Source organism: Falco peregrinus, chromosome 6 (assembly GCF_023634155.1).
Source record: "Falco peregrinus isolate bFalPer1 chromosome 6, bFalPer1.pri, whole genome shotgun sequence".
NCBI classification, from domain to species: Eukaryota; Metazoa; Chordata; class Aves; order Falconiformes; family Falconidae; genus Falco; species Falco peregrinus.
The window spans coordinates 50,313,910-50,334,749 of NC_073726.1; the positions used below are offsets into that span (position 1 = coordinate 50,313,910).

General features: G+C 38.1%; 1 long non-coding RNA gene across 1 annotated transcript in view; it reads right to left on the reverse strand.

The window, feature by feature from the left end:
- Positions 1-20,840, reverse strand: part of LOC129784797 (uncharacterized) — a 69,424-nt gene that overhangs the window by 19,355 nt on the left and 29,229 nt on the right. Inside the window, exon 3 of the long non-coding RNA XR_008747891.1 lies at positions 13,973-14,079. This is a non-coding gene — a long non-coding RNA (uncharacterized LOC129784797). The remainder of the gene's footprint in view (positions 1-13,972; positions 14,080-20,840) is intronic.

Genomic DNA, 20,840 nt, shown 5'->3' on the forward strand with positions numbered 1-20,840 from the left:
GCAAGAAAAATTAATTTAAAAACCTGGCTTTGATCAAGAGAGGTGTTTGAAACTGCATAGTTGGTGACAGTTTAAAGGCGAGATCATATGGCACCTTCAGCTAGGGGAACTGAAATGAATTTGCCTTGACTCTCTTCTTATCAGGGTGTAAGCACATACAGACTTTGAGAAAACAAAGACCTTGTTCCATAAGCACTGGGACTAATCAAGGGTTTTTCTTCTCAGAGCTCATCATTATCATCATTAATTGAATCTGATATCAAGAAGGGGCCAAATTTGACTGAGTTCTTCCATGTATCACTGGACGTCTAAGGGCTCTTTCCTGGTTTAATTATTTGGTACCTAATCAGATATAAATCCCTATGGTAATTTTCCTTTCATTAGAACACATTTTCCTCTCTCCAGCCAGGCATTTATGGTGTACTTAAGAATTTCTTGATGAAATTTCCTCCTCTCTGTCAAATTAGTCTGGATTCAGTCAAAAAGATCAAAAGTTATTAAAAGTTCAGGGACAGATGTGGCAGATAAACCTATTATGATGAGACAGAACAAATATGAAAGTCTTCTTAAAGAAATAGAAATTTAAAAAATAATAAAGGATATTTATTAATTTATTAAAAATCCTGTTTAATGTTCTATTTTGATTTATTATTCATAAATCCATACATTTTCCTTATCGATATCAAATAATTATCCTTCTTGTTGCTGTAATCCAAAAATAATCTTATTACACTAGTCATAACTAGAAGTATTTGTGCATCTGAGGAAGGTGTTGTACTAAGATAAGTATATGGTGATATGTCATATTCTGTACAGAAAAATACTTAATTAGAATGCATTTTGAGGTTAGATTGTATGCATTCTCTGATGTCTTCTGAAAACTTAATGAAATTTAGTGCCAAGATTTTAAACTTTGTTTTTTACTTTACTTGGCTAAATGTTACAAGTGATTCCTAGGCTATTATGAGAAAGAATGGTAACTTTGAATCAATCCTGAAAGGAAAATAAAATGCAGGAAAACTTAAATTTTGACCATTTGTTATGTTCATTGTCAGCTACAGAGGTATGTACTGTCTTATTTATGTCAAAACAAGACCAAGCCTTCAGTTCTATTTTCCTCATTGCTGTGTTGGAAAGTGGTCTTTCTAACAATAATAATGCTGGTGAAGGAGCAGCAAGAGCTAATGTTCCTGTCTCATACTTTCCTCCATTCCTCTTTGGTTTTCTTTGTCAAGGTAACAGCTCTCTGACAATCCACAGTTTCCTGCCAAATACATTTTTCTGCCCAGTTCTCCATTAGGGTGATTTTCAGGTAAAATGCTGAGAAAAACATTAACAGAAGCACCAGAACAATTAAATGTACTTGCATCAATTATTAAAGCTTTATAAAACAGACAATCTGAAGACTTTTCAGTCTTCTGAAGACAAAAGAAATGGTAGGAGCTTTTGTTTGTTTGTCTTACAGCATTTTGCACAATTTAGAGATCTTTGTAGGTTTACAGTAGGAATCATTTTCTATCATCAAACTGAACTCAGGGCTCCTTCTGGTGCCAGTGTTGCACTGAGTGCAGTGGGACATCAAAGAGCTGATCATTATAACACAACCATCTAGAGCAATTTTAGGACTTAATTTTAGCCTGTTAGAAATTAGGCACATAATCTAAACTAGTCATCTGGGCTCCCTCAGCAGACAATGCAAAAAAGTATGACATTTCTAGAGGGCAATTGATCCCACTTGTTTTAGGTATTTATTTTAGGATTAACGGAATCACCTTTGGAGGCAACATCACATTAGTTTTGCTTTGATTAAATAACAAATCCCATTGTTAAAAAGCATTCTTTGGGTTTTTTTTTTTCAATACACAATATTTCTGTAAGATCATTATTTCATTGCATATTACTGCAGTAGCCAAAGAAGAACTGGGAAAGAGAGAGGAAAGCACAGTGAAACATCTTCCATCTATTTTCCCAGGCTCAAACATGTGAAGCTGGGCATATTTTTTATGAGTTCTGTCTTAGTCAGTGACACGGGAAATTTCTGCACACTGTGAAGTTCACAGTCAAGTTTCATATTTCAGATTTTTAACGAATGGCCCAAAGGCACGGGCCAAGACCAGATTCATTACACTGAGATCTGCCAACTTCATCTAAGACTTTACAAGTGATCAGGTGTGGTTAAGGTAAGCCAGTATCTGCTGTGTAGTCAGTGATGCACAAGCGAGCGACAGGGCAGTCGCCTTTCAGTTACCCTGAGTTACCTAATCCAGATTATCCCCTTTCCACACTGGGTCAGTTGAGGTCAGCCCTCACTGCTGCCCTCACTACAGGACACATGGCTCACCCCCCAGCTGCTGGATTCATAGCAAGAGGCAGTACCCACTCTGCCCTTGCCACTGCTTCTCACTAAGAGCTGCCTAGATTTCTCGAATAACATCACTTCCTCATCAAACTATTATAGACCAGTTAATGAGATGAGTCCAATGTCTGCAACAGACACCACAGAAAAACTAAGAGCAAAAGATGAGTATTACATTAATAAGAGCAGATGATACAAATGACAAACATGGTTATCTCATTTCTTCCCAGAATACAATGGGAAACTGCAGAAACTCCTAAAAATTTCTTCAGTACTGTTATACAATTCCTTTCTTTGGGGGCCACAGTAGAGAATTGTCTACTTGGCAATTTGACTGGTTTTATGTATTTCATATACGATTCAATAAATACAGATGTGGGATTTCTTATTAGATAATTCTGTGATGATCTTTGGAAACATTACCCCTTGGGTAACAGCAGTAGCATATGACAACTATTCATACTGGAGACAACTGTTTAATTAAAAAGAAAATTCTAGGGTTTTTTCTTTAAGAAGGATGCCTGGCAACCACAAGTTTCTGAATATTAACATAAGAGACTTACTGTTTAATAAAATACATCAACAATAATGAAGGTACATCCTGTAATTGAAGAAATGAGCTACCGCAGAGTGAGAATCTGTATGAATAGCAAGAGGCGGTGAAATAAGAAACATATTTCTTACTGCTTTTATTAAATTGAAGAGTCAATCACTGACACTTTTAATGTTTGTACAATTCCTTCTAAAGATCAGCTAGCAATATCTAACATTCATTCTTTAAATTGTGTATCATTTTCTTGGTGCCACAGTTTTATTTTATAGCACAAAAATACATGTTACATTTTCCATGGTTTTCTTACATGTGCATTCCCAGCTACTGCAATTTATCTAAGGCCCCCCTCTCTGTAATGCATTGTCTTAAACCTCAGCTCTTGGAGGTGAGGAGCAAAAACATAATTCCAGTTTTTAGTTAAAAACTGCAATAAAATACTCTTGGCTGAAAAGAATAGTTTGAAAGTGTGCTGTGAGCACACATACAGCCCCAAAAACCAAGAAGAAAAAAGAAAAATTATGTTGGCATTTTTTAATTATTTTGGATGTGTTGAGGATGGACTTGACCCACGATTTTTGAGTGTCTGGAGTTGGAAAAACCATAACATTACCTGTCCTTATCAGAAGGGAGCTCCTTATCAGAAAATAACTGCGGTTGCTCCATTAAACTATACTGAGATTCTTTGAGATGAAGCTTTACAGTAACAATATGTTGTCTCTTAAAATCAATTTTATCTTTTTATAAAGAGCAATATAAGATGCAACAGAGAGAACTAGTATGTCCTTGAGTATTTGGTTCATGTATTGGTGCCCACCAGTTAAGTCAGGGAAGTGTAACAAGAATAGCAAAGACAGCTCTTTTGAGTATCAGCATTAAAACCAATGTCGGTTAACTCATACAACAGACAGGAAAAGGCAGAACAACTATTAGATACATATGTAACTACATCAGACAAGTCCCAAGAGGTTGTAGTGATCTGTCTATGAATATATTATTTGGGGTTTTTAATAGTTCTCTCACATCATGTTCAGAAGCTAAAAAGACACATCAAGGACCCTGTAGCATATATTTTAGTCCTTTATGTTAATGCTTATTTCCTTTTTCATTTTATGTAATGCTTTTGAAGAGAACATTTCCTTCATAGGTAGGGTTATTCTATTGTCACCTTGCCAGATGATGTAAAAGCATTTCTAACAAATACTGAAAACTAAGAACTGGAGAGGAGTTCCTTGCAGACAGGTACAGTACAGCAGGGAAAAAAGCCTTCTGGACCTCAAGAAAAGATTATTTTACGCAATACTTATACACAATACTTAAAGGAGCAGGAATTCTACCATCTTATCCACTGACTGCAGAAGTAGACAATGCAACAATAAGAAGTAGCATTGAGATGTTTGTTAAAGTGCATGAAAAGCCTCTCATGGGCTCTATTGGCATGATTTGCTATGGACAAAATAATGGACTAATCTTTTTTTCACCTGCATTGGATTCATTCAGGAGCAATTTCTTTTAAGTCAGTGGTCCTGCACTGATTTAAACCTGCGCAAGATGAGAACAGCTCTCTTCAAGCCATTGAATCAGGAGCTTGGACCCACTTGCATTGGTTTGGTGGAGTAGAGAGGCAAGAAGGAGCTCACCTGCACAGCTGGCGTTTCTCTCACCAAGAGTCAGTACTACATTGCTGCCTCAATGCAGTTTGCTTCTCTGAGTCACTGCCATGGCCCGTTACATCACCTCTGCCCGCCAGTATAACCCATTACACCGTTTCTGTCCACCAGGAGAGCATTTCTTGAGCTCCCTGCAACAGGGCACTCTCCCATGCCACTCTGCTGGGCACTTTTCCATATGATCCGCATAGCCTTAAGCAAAGGGGAAAGTTTAGGCAAACAGCAGCAAATACTGTCACATACATTTTCCTGACAGTTTTCTCACCACTTATTTTGAGTATATCCTGCCAGATGTTTAGGACCTTTCTCCCACAATTTGTTGTTTGTTCTCCTTGGTCTTCTAGCTTTGACTTGAGTATTTCTAGGACTTAATACCCACTTCTGAAACAACATTGCCAGATCAGTTCTGTTGTAGAGATCCCCTTTGTCTCAGTCTTTGAAATTTGATCTAATTGGAATTATCTTTTCCTTTCCTTTCCTGCTCAATTCCTTCCATAATCCACATGGGTGGGTTTTTTTTCTTTTTCTTTTTTTCCAAAAATTTGAGGAAAAGATAAAACAAAAGAAAACATCTTCTCTTCATTTTAGTCAAGGCAATGTCCCAAGGTGGTTTCACCTATACAGGGTGGTACTGTTTGTGATCTGCCCATTATGTGACCCTACTCTGATACATTCCCCATACTAAAGCCAGACCCTAACAGAAACCAGCATGTGTTAACTGTCAATGAATATTCACAGCACAGAGAGTCACAAGGAGTTAGGTCTTTTGACAAGTTCAGACTGTGGGTCTTGCTGGTAAAAAAGATCACCCAGATCAGTGCACCTCCTGCAGGAGCAGGCACGCGAAACATGGCTCTCAGGTTATAGACAAATGAGACTTTTTGTGAAACCAGGCTCAATCCTAAAGAGCAGCAGGAGCGGCCAAAAGCAGGGTCAGGGCTGCAGAGCAAGGGCTGAGGCTGCCCTGTCCCAATCTGTAGCAGTGTGGGGAAGAGACAAGGGGAGACTGAGAGCACAAGGCAACACAGGAACATGTTTCACACCGTAATGCATACAGAGAGTCTCTGTGCTGGCCACAGAGGGGCCTGTGAGGGGGTTGAGGTTTTTAGTAAAAAGCACCATTATGAACCAGTAGCTGGTTTAACAGTCTTTATAATCCACAGGTATATAAGCTGTTCACCTTTGGTTTAAGGAAAGAATGGCCCTTCAATGTGGTTTTCGGTTCAGGTACAGAATCCTGATGGTTTTAGGTTTATTAAATAATAGCCTAATACAAAACATGTACAAAGGTAGGGAAATTTCCACTACTGTTTGTGGTGGAACTGGAAATGAAGCAAAAATTAAGGCAGCAAAAAATAGGAAGAGTTCATAGACTGATGGCCATGGGGTGCAGTCTGCTGAGGTTTGCTGCCCGTTGGCTGGTACATACAGGTGAATGACTGTTTCTAGAGCATCAGCTGGACTGTTAGAGCAATGCAGAATAAACCAAATATTACTTACTTATGAAGTATCCAATATGCAGTAACAAAAGGGATCGCTTGTGAATTAAGGAAATGCTAATTCCTGAGGCAGGGTTGCAAAAAACAAGCCATAAATGAGCACTGGTATATGAACATCGTCACTGTTTTTGCTGCAAAATGAATGAAGGCAAACACATATTAAAAATCTTCCAGCAGTGTTACTACCTAGCAAGGTTGTGGAGGGGGGATTCTTAGAGTATATCATCAGAAAATACTTCTTCCTATATTTCAGCATTTATTGAAAACCCTAAAAATTTACATTTTAATATGTATTTTCAGAAACATTCTTGCTTTAAGAAGAACACCAAGCCATGATTTTTTTCTGGCAAATTAAAAAAAGAAATATTCCTATGGGGAGAATAAAGATACTATTGGCTTTCATCTTTAACAGGAAGTTATTATATAAGTTTCAGTGGAGAACAGAAAAGAAGGTAACCACTTTAAAATAGATGATATTTTGGAAAGTACTTTATGCCAGTGTAAGTTAAGAAAATGTGGACTTAGTGCAAGGAATGCTTCAGTTTGACGGAACAGGGGCATATTCCATTAGCACTAGGCATTTTTAAAGAATAGATTCTTTCTTCCTACCTTTTTTTTTTTTTTTACGAAGTAAGTGCAAGCTGTCATGTTCAAACGCCTTACTCATGATCATCTATGTGTTCTCTCTACCAGGACTGCTGTCACTAAGGATTGCCAAATAATCCAGGTGGAGTTAGTCAGCTGCTTCTAGGGAAGAAGAAATATGAAAGATACCATCTACTCAAACTTTGCTCTGCTCTGACTTTAATTCAGATTGGAGGTGAAAAGCCAGAAAAGCTTTTACTGTTTTGTGGTAGAGGCGGACTTTACGTAAATGTCACACATTATTTCCCCAAGTTTCCAAGCTGAGATTTTTTTAACCGTGTGCAAAAAATCCATCAGTGTAATGTTCATATGCTACTCGCTCTTTTCTGGAGGAATAAAATGATGAAAGAAGATTGTATATCAACAGAAGTCTTTAATTCAAAAACAATCTTGCATCAGTTGCTGAACAGAGAGTACTGATCTTTTAAATATCTCAGCTATCCCCAAAAGTGTGAACGTGTGAGGTGAATGACCACACCTAACTTACACCCTGATATCCAAGAAGCACTGGTGGATACAATACCGAATTAATATTGATATATTTCTTTTTTACATGCCTTTCGTAATGAGCCTTTTCTACCACAGGCAGTAATTTTGCTATAGACTGTACATTCATATAATCACATCAAACACAGACTGAAACTTTTAAATAAAGAAAACCATGCCGTTGTTCTCTTTTTCCAGAAACTTAACGTTCTCAAGGCCAAAAAAAGCTAGTTGCCAATTGAAAATCAAGGATTTAGACTCTGAGCCAATATAATTATATCTAGCCTCACTGTCTTTGCTTTCAGCTGAATGTATTTGTTACAATAATGTCCTTTGCTTCACAAGAAGGTGTTGAAGACCTAATCAATAGTTTTAGCAGAAGAGGGGAGCCTCTGGGGTTTTTAAAAATTTACTTATATATGCTTATTGAAAATGTCTGCCTGATGCTGAAGACATTATTCAAAATTCAGCATATATTTAAACTTCATGCCCAGTTTGGACAAAAAAATCAGGCACATGGCTGTGTTTTGAAATTCTCGGATCTTACAAGGGTGATATTTGTTGTAGTATCCATTTTTTCCACACAATACAAAGTTTCTATGCAGAGATCATGCACCTAGATGGTAGGATTCATCTCACTAATTTTAGTCATCTAAAATGTGGGTCCAGTCTTAGTGTCCTATGTTTGGGTGGGATAGAATAAATTTTCTTCTTAGCAGCTGGTACCATGCTGTATTTTGGATTTCGTATGAGAATAATGTTGATAACCCACTAAAACATCAGTGTTGCTAAGTAGCGCTTGCTCAAAATCAAGGGCTTTTCAAGTTTCCCATGCTCTGCCAGTGAGCAGGTGCACAAGAAGCCGGGAAGGGAGAGTAGCCAGGACAGCTGACCAGAGCTAGCCAGAGGGCTTGTCCATACCATAGAACATCATGCCCAGTATATAAACTAGGGAGAGTCGGCTAGGAGCCACCAATCGCTGCTCAGGGACTGGCCAGGCATCAGCCAGCACGTTGTGAACAGTTGTGTTGTGCATCACATGGGATTTTTTTCCCCTTTGGGTTTTATTCCTCTCTCCTTTCTCTTTCTCATTACAATTGTTGGTTTAGTTGTTGTTGGTATTTCCGTTATTAAATTGTTCTTATCTTAACTGATGGGTTTGACCTTTTTCCAGATTCTCCCCCCCATTTTGCTTGGGGTGTCAGGAAGTGAGTGAGCACCTCATGATACTTAGTTGCTGTCTGGGGTTAAACCACAGAAGTCAAGTACTTGCCTCTGTGTTTTACAGAAAAGCTTTGGGCACCGGCTGAGAGAGAGTCTTCTGGTCATGGAGGGAGGTGTAAGACAGAAGGAGTCAGCTGTCCTCTAGAAATGACCAGTGGCCATGGAGGCAAATTATGACTCTGAATCTATAAATGAATGAAGTAAGGGTAAGAAGAATCCCAGCCCACATGGTTAGCTTAGGGTTGGCTTTTAACTTTCAGAATAACAAAGGGCAAAATCACCCTCACAGCCTGGGGTTAATTACATAAGGTAGGAGCTGACAACTGTATGACTGAATCTGTTTCCTTTTAAAAGGGCAATATCCATACACATGCAAATATACTTGTAAAGGTACAAGTCTGCTTCTAAATAGCAAGATAGAGGTAGTAATTTAAAATAATATTTAACCATACACTCAAATTTGGTCAGCCAGAAGAAAAACAAAAGGAACTTTGGACCTTAACTGCAAAAATAGTCTGCAATTCTCCCATTTTTTACCCCTTTGACTGGTGTTTACTATGGGTATAGAATAAACACTATGGGCTAGAATAAAGGAGCTACAACTGACGGACCTCTCCAGGTTAGCAGGTACAAGAATGATATGATGAAGCTTCAAGCAAGTTGGTGTAAGAGCTGCTCCTTATGCCATAGTCTGAATTATACCCTTGAGTGAAACCTGTTGTCTTGGCATTGCCTTCCCACATCACCACCACTGATACAGATCTCTCAGATGTCAAATCAGCTAAAGTGCAGAAACTGTAGTGCTCTGTCTATCATTGCTTCTAATGCTCCCGTCTGTAATTATCTTAAACATTTGCTGAAGGAGGGCTAATGTTATGAGCTTGTCAGAAAAGTACATTTAAGAGAAGGTAACTCTTCCGTTAAAAAAATTAGGTGAATCATTTGAACAAAAGGAAAACAGTCATAATCATCATCAGAAATTTTCACATCAAAGTTAATGGGAAGCTTACAGACAAAATCCCCATGTGGCTTTGAAGATCAGCATTCTGGGATAGCAATTCTACTGAATTCAATAGAAATGCTTCTATTTAGAACACTTTTAGTTTTAATGAGTGTACTATTGTTTTACATATTTACAGGGTCTTTCCCCCCAGCCTTACATTTTTGAAGCATCATTATTTATTTAAGAACAAACAATAAACCCATAACCGTATTAATGAATAGTGATTCTCTGGGTTGTTCAGTGACCGTGGTGGAATTATATATCCAAATGACAGTAAGTCTCTGTGTAGCCATAGTTCATTAAATGCAAGGAATGTGGTGGAAAAGCCTCAGGCTGGCTTTTCAGCAAGCGCTCACAGGGTTAACTCTTTTAACAAGTATGACTGTTCAAACTACCTAATTTAGTAATGACACTTGTTTTGTGTAAAGTACAAATGCCTCCAAAAACTAAATACAGAGGTTATCATTACTTACGATGACTGATATATTAAACAAAATATTTGGCTTTGAAATGTCTTTGCTTTTCAGTCAGTATTACTTATTTAAGATTTTTCAATCTAGTTTTCTGGAGTCTTATTTTTAGAGGTGCTGAGCCATAAAACGGTTCCCCCAGAGGCCGGTAGAAGCTCTGATTACATCACGCCCATAAAGATCTGACTTTGTAACAAAATATGGTTTTATACATTTAGGTTCTGTTGTTTATATCCAAACATTATGGGTTAGATTCCAACATTAGAAAGTGATTTCTCTTAAAATATTCTTCTGGTCATTAGTGAACACAGATAACTCACTACAATTGTAGTTAAGAATTTCTGTTTTGCTTAGCACCCTCTATCAACAGAATCTGATGCACACAGATGTGCATTCCACAGCTAGCTGATAGTTTTTCAAAAGAATTTTCTTAGTTTTCTTGAGAAAAAAAGTAACACAAAGTCCCCAAAGTGCAATAAATTTCTCTGATATTCGTATCTGATGCAAAATTATTGCCAAAACACCTCTCCTATATATAAATGTGTGCTCATGGTTCACCGCTGAAATGCCATTGTCTCCAGACATTGCAGCTGCTTAATGATACATAGCATTTCTATAGAAATAATTAGTAAACACAGGAATCACATAACTGAAATTACAGTGGAAGTAAGTGGATGAGATGTAGCTATTTAAATGTGGATTTGTTAATAACACCACAGTGGTTTGTTTTTCACGTTTTCCTTTAATTTCATAACATGACAGCTTCTATTTTACATGAAGTGGTGTTCTTGAATATGTAGATGAGTTTACCAAATACACTATCAAAAAAACACACAGCAAAATAATGTTGAAACCAGTTTCATTAGGAAGCACCATTTTGACAAAGTTAGGTAGATGAGGGTGATCCAGTTCAGAAACATTTTAAAAAAATAATACCAGGGTGAATTTATTTTTTCTTAACCAAACTCAAACGAAGATCAGTCTCCCACAATTTCTCACCTTTGTTGTCCTCCTAACTTGCCCTGTTGTCCTGAAGTATCCTATCTTCCTAAAGGCCAGCTTTCTTTTTTCTCTGCTTCTACTGCCCAAACCCCCAGAGGGGAAGATGGGAGTGAAATGTGGATCATTATTCTACCTAGGTAATGATGCAAGGAATGAGAGCCCTTTTGCTCTCTTGAGACTGATAATTTACCTGATTATTCAGCCTTCTTTCCTTCATTGTTGCCTTATTTCACATGAAGTCACATTGCAGTGCAACATAATAGCAAAAGATTTTGTTATCTAGTTTATTTTATTTTCCTCTATATTGCAATTAATGTTGGAATTTCTTCTAAATAAAAACATCTTGAGTTCATACTGTGTTGAATCAATTTTTATGTGAATTCACTTGCAATTTACCTCACCAAATTTTATCCATCTAAAAGTTAGATGTGACATCAAATCTAGGATGGTCATCTAGGCTCCATCTATATTTAATTGAGAGGCAGGCATCTTGAGAGGGCTGTTCATCCCACCAGCCCAAGACACTTGTATTGAAATAGTATGGAGCTGTTTCAGCTGCAAACAGAGCCTACTTGATCAGCTTAAATTAAATGTTTGAATATTTTATTGGTAAAACCTGGTGAGATAAATACCATCGTGTGTCAAAGGCTTGAGTTTTTCCTTCATGAGAATTGATGTGGTGTGTCACATATTAGGAACTCAAAAAATCATCTAATCACACAATCATCTAATCATCTAATGTGTGGAAAAAAATAAAACCAACAAAAAAACCCCCTAAAAACCCCCCAAAAAATCAAGAAAGAAAAAATCTCTTGAAAAGTAATATTTTTAGTGTGATACCCCTTTTTTCTGGTTGAAATAAAAGTTTTAGAATATGGGGGTATTTTTTGTCTTTTCCCATTAGGAAATATTTGTTTCAAAAGGCAGTTTTGAGAATGTTGAACAGTATATGTGACAGGGACATTTCACCTACAGCTGAAGCAACCTGTTAATATATCATTCAGTTACTGTATCCAAGCCGTTTACACTGGGGTTATTTAACAGAATATTCAGGGACAATTATGTCATTAAACTGAGTAGCCAATGACATAAAAAAAAAAAAAAAAAGTGTGTAGGAGTATAAACAAGTTGCTTATCTCTAAAGGATGCATGTTTAACATTTCAAAGTGAGGCTCAAATGTTAATAGTTTTCTTTATCAAGTAGGTTTCATAAATAGCAACCTGTTAGGGGTGGGAAACTGTATACTGCATGTCACAGAAGCCAAGAAGCAAAAGGAACAATTTATAAGGCATGATTGACAATGGAAAGTGAGCATGTCCAGAGATAGATTTCACATGGATAACTGGTGTCTTTGAAACAGACATCAGCCCTCTTGTCTCCATTCTTACAGTGGTTTCTGCAGTTTGTCAGCCACTTTTCCTATCACAGAATGGTCAGGTCTGGAACGGAGCTGGAGGTCATCTAGGCCAGCCCCCTGCTAAGGCAGGTTCACCTACAGCAGGTTGCACAAGATCATGTCCAGGTGGGTTTTGAATGTCTCCAGAGAAGGAGACTCCACAACCTCTCGGGTCACCTTGTTCCACTGGTCCGTCATCTCTCACAACTACAGCCTGACTCAGTAAATCAGTGCTATCAAAATAGTGGAGGAAGTAAGGCAGTTTGTGCTATGTCATTATTTGGAGATATTAGAAAGACAGATCACTTTACAATAGAGCCCAATACTCTGTTGGCCACAGTCTGACTTTTAGCCATCTGCCCTTGGAATAGCTCTGCTGCCTTGTGTGACATTTGATATTTGACATGCCTTCAGCGATACAATCCACAGGTTTTCATACATACCAACCACAGGCTGTAGAAAAAGGTGTTTCAAAGTTAAAGTGTGTACAAAAATGTTTTTGTGAAATGCCTAAGGTGTTCAGACAGACACCATGTAAAATGTGGGCCAGAAACAAAAACAAACCACATTTTTATGTAATCCCCTTCACGCATTGCTTTATGAAGTGATCTGAGTGAGGTAATAGATTAAACATGCCTCTACAGTTCTGTGTGTGAAGCAGCTTGCACAGAATGGTCACAGTGGTAACTGATATGAAATGAAGAGCAACTCATGAATGAGCTCTACCCTTGCTGTGCAATGGCTGGATAAGCCATCAAAACAAACAGCACACACTTTGCTTTTGTTCCTATGTGGTCTTGGAAATTACCACTGCATACATCAACAAAAAAATATAATGTGCTAATATGCTCTGGGAAAAAGAAGCCATGCAAAGTAATTTCCAAACAGAAGGCAAGAGAAGAAAATCATATTTTCCAGATCTAGAAACAGCATATATTGCATGATTTAATCTGAATTCAGGAAGCCACAGTACTGATTATTTTCTGCTAAAGACGCTTATCCAGAAAAAAGGAAACAAACAGTAGCTGTGAACTGTCACAGGAACTTCTGCAAAAAATTTGAATTCAGATCTTGTCTAGATAATAGCAGAGAAAGATGGTGTTGGTTTCATCTTACTCTTCCTAAGGAAACAGTTTAACAAAGTCATTACAGCACACTCAGCAGAGGGTTATGCACAGGGTCCTTCAGGCTGGGGATACTGCAGCAGGCACATGTGGAGAAGCAAGCGCTGCAATTGTTTGCATTTTACTAGGTTCAGTCTTTTGAGGTAAATGCAAAAAATTATCTCTTTTACAGCCAATGCATCCTGGGTATATTTTAAGCAAATATCTCACCTGAATAATAGACAGCAGAGGAAAAGGACAACAAGTTGAAACATGACTCATGATGATGAGGTAAGTTTTAGAGAGTGCCAATGTAATGTGTCTGTCTGGAACTGGTGGTGGGTGAGACTGTGGGTGGAGAAAGAGAATGGAAGAGATTTGTACCTCTGCCCTCAAACGTTTGAAACTAATGACCTGCAGTGTGTTGCATCAGTTTATGAAATGACACCTGAAGCCACTTCAGTAAGGTTCTGTATAGGTGCAGTAGTCCTTTCGTGTGTAGCAGATTGCAGCTAAACCAGTCATAAGCAGCAGCAGAAAATGTGCAAATGAATACATAACACCCACCTGAAGCTTATGTTAATTCAACTGCCGCTTTGAAGACGAATTAGCTATGGGTAGTATGCGCTCTGTCTTGTTAAACAGCTAGTGCCACGCTACGCTTGTTTGAAAGCCTGCAAAAAGAAGAAACACCTGATGTGCGTATTGTGCAGTAGGCTATAATGTTAGTAATAGAAGCAACACATTATGAAACATAAATATCAATTAATTAACTTCTGGAGAAAAATACACTTTATGCAGAAAGAAAGGATTTTCTACAGGAAAAATGTACCATTTCACAGACTTCATTGGCACTGTGATCTGAGCAGGTGTGTGTCTCAGCTCCGTTTCCCTGGCCTTCTCTGAAGTTCACTTCTTCCAGACAGTAATCAACCATTGTTAAAATAAATTTGCCCTTGAGTGAGCCAAATGGATGACTAGGGACTGGAAAGAGTCCGTCCCTTCCCCAGCTCACCGTTTATGTCAACGATTACAAGCACAGCAGTGTACAGCCCATATTGAACACGTCTCCTGATGATGTTGATATTCAAAGGCTGTTGCCTTCCTTATTCAAGAAGCTGAAATCCACAGGAAGAAATTAGAAATTACTTGATAACTGGGTTAGTGACTTTGGCTGCTGGATCGTTGCCTATTTCCACACTGTTCCACAGTATAGACAGCTCACAGGTACAATCCACACATTTTTATGGATTCAAGAAAATACACACAACAAAAAAAGTAATTTCAGGCAGAAAGTAAGCCAGGACTCTTGCTTTCTAGGCAGATGGTACACTAAAGCAGCTGTGTTACTTTAGGTGACCTTCTGGTAACATTCATCACCAGCTCTCCTTTTTCAAGCAGCAGGAAAATCTTGGTTCACTTTACTCAGGGCTGTAGTACTTCTCTCTAGAATGAGATAAGCCCTTTTTTTTTCAGACATAAGCATCAGAACTAAACTAGAATGGATTTAAGGTAAGATCCAGCTTCACAACTCAAGTTGCCTGGTGTCCCATGGATATTTCTGTCCCTGCCTTGTGCTGGCTATGGTTATGTACTACAGTATTGATAATACAGTATTCTGATATAGTCTTAGGAATCTGGCAACAAGAGCACGGTTTCCACAGATCAGTTCTAAGGGAGAAGTATAGGCTATCACCTATATAAGAGAACACAAAGTTCTTCAGTGCTCCATTTATTCATGTGAAGTTCTGAACTAAGAATGAATGGGAATTAATAAAAATTAAGAATGGAGAGATTTACTGATTCTTTAATTTAAACTTTAAAAAGAAAAAATGATTTAAAGATTTACAGATGTTGCAGCTTTCACAGTATTTTCAAAAATAATCAACATTTTTAATTTGGAGGGAAAACTGAAAATGTTATTAAAAGAATCATGCTATCTTTCCCAGCCAATCCATCTGCACACCTATATCAAACTGGCAAAGCATACTGTTCCAGGTATTTTTGCAAGAAAGAAATGAAGACATGAAACCCACATTTATGAACTTTATAAAAGGTTTTAAAGCCAGTACCCTGAACATTTTTTACTGTTAGACAGATTTTTTTTACATGAAAGCATTTCACAAAGAAAAATAAGGACCACTATTTATTTGTCTTAAAACAGCATCTAAAGAGCTTGCCTCAGGCCTAGGGAGAGCAGATACCAAACAGGCACACACAGCTACATCAACAAACAGGCTGGGGTGCCTGCTTCCGACTTTTTTTGTTGATATTCAAAATTTTAATTTTCAAAGACCCCACAAATTGTTATCAAACAGTATAGTTTTCTGAATTTTGTAAATGTATCCACTTTTACAAGATGAGTTTCCTGAGTATTTAACAGTAGGATTGTTACCAGTTATGCTAAAAGTTAATATAATTAAAGCTCTATGTCTATATTCCTACTGTGAAGAGAAATAGAAACCTTCAAAGGACCACTCATCCTACCATAAGGTGTAAGCCTGTGGTATATAGGATGAACAACGCACTGACAGTGCCGTCTTTGACTGAAGAGAATTAACCAAGATCAATCCCAATTTAACCTCAAATATCTGCTTGTCAGCATGTGCAGAACCACCCAAACCATGTCTGTATGAACTAAACATCCAGCTTAACATCAATTCAGGATTTGGGAATTCTCAGATCATGGCTACTGGACCAGTCATCGTACACAAAGAAAAATTGCTGGAAGAGATGCTGGTGCTGTCTTCTCTGTTGCTCATTAGAGCACTCAGGGTCTTGAAAGTCTTGAACTCACATTTCTCATCTGCTTCAGTGGTCTTGAACTTAAATTTTCTGCAAGCATGATCTAATATCTGGGTATGGCACATTGTGGACCGGAGGGTCTGCTCTACCTCTCTGACTGAAACTGCTCTATTACCTATGCACTCATTTAAATATTAATTGAGGTAAACACTGAAAATAAAAGTCTTCTAGCTTAAGCACCTCTCTGAATATAAAGAGATGTGCATTAAACCTCTTATCTAATTCATTTTATATTATTCAAAGTGAAATAGCTTCATCAAAAGTGGCCAAGACTTTCCTCCTTCCCACTCAGGCAGTACTGAAGTGCAGTGATTAGAGCAGTCTTCAGGGATGTAAAAGTTTGCTGCTCAAGTCTCCTCAGGCAGAAGAAGATAGCTATGCATTTTGTGGAAAAGGGTTAGACTTATAACTTATAGTTCCATCCAATACCTTAACCCAGGGGTCCTCAAACTACGGCCCACGGGCCGGATACGGCCCCCCAGGGTCCTCAATCCGGCCCCCGGTATTTACAGACACCCCCCCCGGCCAGGGGTTGGGGGGGGAAACCAAGCAGCCGCAGATGACTGCCTGCCACTGCACCCGCGCACCGGCCCCCTGGTTAAAAAGTTTGAGGACCCCTGCCTTAACCGCTTCCTTTCTCTTTTATGGAAAACCTGCCAATCAGTGGTCCATTCTCAGAACTATTGTTTTGAGTCACATCCTCAGCAATTAGAAGTGAAGGCCCTTCTGGTTTACAATTAGGGTTAAAAAAAAAAAAAAAACAACAGACCAAGCCCCCCCACAGGCTGCAAGGAAGAAACACAAAAGTAACCTCAGCCCATGTTTGGAACTGAACTTACACTGAACCCTTCATGACCAAAAGTACTTTAGCACCTCTGATTTCCACCAGGGACTAGAGCTGGAAATGACTGTGCTCTAATAGAAAGGCTTTTCTTCTGGTATTTCCAGCTGAGATGCCAAGTGGAAGTGTTGGAATCTGGTAAGAAAGCTTCCTTCTCATCGATGTTTTTTCCAAACTCAACCCAGACAGTAAAATTTTCAATATCTGGCTGTCTTTACAAAGTGACACCCAAGTGAGTTAGCAGAATTGTCTTCATTATTTATACTCAAGCATACATTTGTTGTTTTAATAGAAAACTTCCATCTTTTCATAGAAACCAAAGTAATGAAAGTATCAGTAGTACAGGTTAATCCAGTGGTGAAAGATGATGCCCGACTAGCAGATGCTAAAAATACACTCACTGGCTACAAGGCCTTCCAATCAAAAGAAATAGATTTGAAATGTCTGTCTTGCCTCCTTGCTTTCTTAAATTACAGTGAGAAAAAGAAAATTTACATTGAAGGCCTGGTGTAAAATTGCAGAAAGCACTGTGAAATCACTGAGAAGTCTACTACTGAATTGGCTTATCTTTGGAACAGGTCTCTACTGTAAAACTTTGCTTCATTTATACTGCCATCCATTCTGTTAAGCTCTTGAGAGGTACTTTAACTGAAATTGTACGGGAAGTGAGATCTTGGACAGTTTCTCAATGGAAGAGCACTTATTAAGTCCTCATCCTGCCCCAGCAGCACCAGATAATGATAGTCTGTAAAAGCTGACAAGCTGCATTGCCTGTTTTCTGAATGCATTGCTAAAACATTTATGATGGATATGTGTTCTGCTCAGGAAAACTAATACAGAGATTACAATGTACCCTTAACAGTGAACTAAAAAGAAAAGCGCTCTCTGACCTGGTAAAACAGCTGTGTCTTACTGCGTAACAGTGAAGGGCTGAACCCAATAAATTATTACAGCTAACTGCTTGTGTTTGCATCAGCCTGTGAAATATCTTCATTCCCTGTGCTGGGGAATGAAGCAATATTATCTTCTCTAATAGCACAAATTATTAAAATGACACTTTTAGATGACTGTGCCTGATAAACCACAATCATGCCCTAGTTTCTGCACCAGCCATTATACAGGCGTTTTCCAGTAAACTCTTGCTTTTTATATCTACAACAGTTATGCAATTATATGATCAGTTTATATGATGCACCTGTCCCAAATATTCTGGATTAATGTATATGTTATACAAAACTTATACAAAAATGGTGTTCTTGATAACAGCAAACTGACATAATTTTAAATACCTCCCAAGCAGCAAAAAACAGACTATTTTCCTCTAAATAAAATCCTAAGTTATTATACCTTATACCAGTAGTATTCACTGATAATGAGCACACTAAACCAAGAACTGAAGATCACACCAAGGTAGAAGTTCAGCCATCCAGAAGTTCAAATGTGAGGACCATGACATGTATTCCTCTGGTCATTTTACCTGTTGCCTTGTAAGAAACTGTATCTTTCAGATACAGTGATCTAAAACCCCAGTAATTAATATGCATCCAGAATGGAAGTGGAAGTCAGAATAGTTATTAAGCAGCAATGCAGTAAAAGAGATGGAGCAGAAAGCAAACCATATTGTACTCTTGCTGAGGTTTCAAATTATTTTAAAACCTGGGCTCTACAGTGGCTTACTTCGGATAAGCAAAATACCGGAATGTTTGCATTTGGACATAGATTTTAAATAAGAAAACAAAACAGAATAAAGTTCCTGGTTACTATTGCTGTCAAGGTATCAATAAGCACCTAAAGGTCCTAGAAGCTACTCTCAGTTCACAAGCTTGGCTATGATGAAGGAAATTGCTCCTTCAGTCTCAGATAGTACCTCTCTCAGACAGTCTGCCAGCTTCTCTCAGATGTGCTTCAGGTAATTACCTCTCAACCAAGCAATGATCTCAAACCCAGCATAAATAAAGCTGAAGAACTGTGCCATCTGCACAATATGAAGCAAAGTGGAGCTAAGCGACATCCCAATATTGATGGTTGCAGTCAAAGAGGTCACAGTGTTCCCTTTAGTAACTACATATATGATTTTAAATAAGATGTATGACTCAAAAGTCTACCATGCAACAAACTGTTTGTTGTCTTTGGTAAAAGAATCATTCATCTTCTCAGAGGGGAAAGAGTGGCATTCTTGGGCATGTCTCTGTTTGCTTTTGTCAGGAACTGTAACTGTCACATAAATGATGCTCCATGTGAAAAGTCATTTGTGACAGTTATGAAAGAATCTGCTTGGATGCAAAATGCATTTGCCAGTATCTTATGCAGCCAGAAGGTATTGTTTCAAAGATCAAGGCAGGCAAATACAGTGTTCCTAACATTATTTAAAGGTTTATATGCAAAATGTGTTCCTCTCAGAACTGGAGTTTCTAAATAATTTTCTGATTTCCACCCCTCTGTCATCTAAGACTATCAGAAGAGGGGTTAGGCTAGTAGAGGTTTACACCACATCGTTTACATACAATGTCTACCTGAACTCTCAAAAAGTCTGCTTTAAACCAAATCTGGCTTGATTGGTTCATACTGCAGAGCTCAAGGGTTTCCCAAAAATGCCATTCCAAACAGACAGAGACGAGACCCTGGGGGATGAGAGGTTATGCAGTGCCTGCTTTTCTTTTACTTTTGCAATGGTGTAAACCCACAGTAGCTTTGATGGACTCACAGCAGATATAACCTGTGTACAAAAGAGATTTTTAGACTTAAATAACTAGGTTTGAAATAGGAGCATCTAATAAGTCATTCCAGAGGGCAACTGCTTTTGAACCAGATAATGCATTTGCATCATCTCTACTATGAATTGATAAGCTGTGTAAGTTCAAAGTACAGTAGAAAACCTTAACGTGATCTATGCTTATTAGTACACAGTGCTTCTATAAGCGTTATGGACAATACTGTTGTGATTGCAGATGGAAACCAGCTCTGACTGCAAGACTGTGTATGACTGTTGTTGTTCTTTTAGGGGTTGTTACTGAATCTCTGTGTTCTACATTCTTAAGTTCAGTAAATTTTTATATCTTATTATCCAGCGAACAAAGTATCACAGTTTAACCCCGGCCGGCAGCCAAGCACCACTCAGTCACTTGACATAGCAGGCTTGTCTGAAAAGTAGCTATAACGATAATAATATGTAACTGTGACTTAAACTGCACTTGGTTGTTAACCTGAAGATTTTCCAAAATATGCATTAGCTATCACATTTTGCTAGACAGCAAACCAAGAGTGACAAAACTAAGACAGGTAACTCTACTGTCCACTTGGCAAAAATTTAAACTCACAGAAACTCCTCTCTGAATTTCTTCTGTTCCAACTCCTTCAAAAGAAGAGGCCAAAACTAGGATTACTGGTACATGCCATATTCCCTGCTTTCACTTTTATGCTGTGAATATTATGAAGCATCACAACAGTAGACAGAGCCCAGGAGCAACAACTTCTTTTTAATTCTCTTTAAATAGTATTTCTTACCTAAAAGAGGGAAGTGGGTTGCAATCCTTACTTCTGTGTCCACATAGTAAATATGATTAAGGTCAATATGACCCCTGTTTACACACACACACACACACAAAAGCAGTAGTGTATGTCAGCGCTCGTTTCAGATAAGTACTAGATTCTTGACTAGCACAGTTTAAAGGCAGCTCCATGCATGGAGTTATATTGTTTCATACTTCCTCAGTCTGAACTTATAATGCAACTAATAGTATTAGGAATAAGGAAAAAGATAAAATAGTAAGTCAGTAGGAATATGGGCCT